At 46.3% G+C, this 1762-nt stretch overlaps 1 protein-coding gene across 2 annotated transcripts in view; it reads right to left on the reverse strand.

Moving 5' to 3' along the window:
* mamdc2a (MAM domain containing 2a) overlaps nucleotides 1–1762 on the reverse strand; it is a 51338-nt gene that overhangs the window by 9448 nt on the left and 40128 nt on the right. The gene's annotated exons all lie outside the window — the stretch shown is intronic.

Raw genomic sequence — 1762 nt, forward strand, 5'->3', positions numbered from 1 at the left:
TGAGCGTGTTCAGCTCCAGGTTGTTGTGGCTACACCACAGGACCAGCTGCTCAACCTCCCATCTGTAGGCTGACTCGTCACCATTTTGGATGAGACCAATGACTGTTGTGTCATCAGCAAACTTTAGGAGCTTAACAGAGGGGTCCTTCGAGATGCAGTCATTGGTGTAGAGTGAAAACAGCAGTATTTTCTCAGCGGGGGAGGTGGTTTCCTGTAGCCAGTGATGATTTTCAGGCTTCTCCACACAGACAAGGGGTCGTTGGCTGAAACCTAGGCCTTCAGCTTTTCAGAGTAGCTCCTCTTTGCTGCTCTGATCTCCCTTGTCAGTGTGTTCCTCGCCTGGCTGTACAGAGTCCTGTCCCCACTTCTGTAAGCCTCCTCTTTGGCACGATGAAGCTGCTTGAGTCTTACTGTGAACCAGGGCTTGTTGTAGTTGTATGTACAGAAGGACTTGGTGGGCACACACACATCCTCACAGAAGCTGATATAAGATGTCACAGCATCAGTTAGTTTGTCCAGGTCTGTAGCTGCAGCCTCAAATACACTCCAATATGTGCAGTCAAAGCAGGCCTGTACTGTTTTGACCACAGGCTTAGCAGCTTTACATTTCTGCCTGTAGGTTGGAATAAGGTGGACCATGCAGTGATCTGAGAGACCGAGGGCTGCGCGGGGGACAGAGCGATAGGCATCTTTTATTGTTGTCCAATGTGATTTTGTCCCTGGTGGGACAGGTGACGTGCTGTCTGTATTTGGGCAGTTCTTGGGTGAGATTTGCTCTGTTAAAGTCCCCTAGAACAATGAGTCGAGAGTCAGGATGTTTTAGCTCCACGCTAGTTATCAGTCTGGCCAGGAGCTGTAGTGCGCTACCGTGGGCCTGCGGCCTTATGTGCACTCCAATTAGAATGAAAGAGTTAAATTCTTGGGGAAAATAAAAAGGTTTGTAGATGATAAAGATTCTCTAAATCCATGTTACATGTCCTCCTGTAGCACCGTGACAAATGTGCACCAACTTTCATTTATGTAGACACATAATCCTCCTCTCATTTTCCTGAACAGCTCCGTTACACGATCCGTTCTGTGCGCCTGGAAGTGCGGTACTTGGATTACGCTGTCTGCAATGGAGTCACTGAGCCAAGTCTCTGTGAAGCATAAAGCAGCGGAGCGTGTGAAGTCAGAGTTGGTCGTGTTGACGAGGAGTTCATCCATCTTGTTGACTAAGGAGTGCACATTTGCCAAGTGGATGGACGGGAGTGGGGTCCGGGTCCCTCTCCGGCATAGCCTGACTAAGGTGCCTGCTCCTTTGCCTCGTCGACACCTTCTCCAGGTCCCATAGATTGCAGCTGCACTGCCGATCAGAATGTCCACACAGCATTCTTTGTTCAAGAAAGTCGGAGAAAGGGGGTTTGGTGTGAGTTGTCCGATTTTTAACAGTTCTTCTCTCGTGAAAGTAATCTAGAATCGATTGCAAAAGACAGAGAAAACAAAGAAAAACAACAAACACAAGAGAGCACAAGTACACAAGACAGCCATAGTTGTCCGCGCCATTTTTAAAACATTAAGTTTAAAGACGCATCACACTGATTTTACAGTGCCTTGCAAAAGTATTCATACCCCTTGAATTTTTCCTTTCCAGATTATCACTTTAAAATCATTTTAAAAAATCCAAATCTAATATAATTAATGTCTTGAATTTAGTTCATTCTTCCAGCATGCGTAGATTACTCATCAGTTGATCAATCCATTTCAGCCATTTCTTTGCATC

The sequence above is a fragment of the Monopterus albus genome, unplaced genomic scaffold, assembly GCF_001952655.1.
Source record: "Monopterus albus unplaced genomic scaffold, M_albus_1.0 scaffold40.1, whole genome shotgun sequence".
NCBI lineage: Eukaryota > Metazoa > Chordata > Actinopteri > Synbranchiformes > Synbranchidae > Monopterus > Monopterus albus.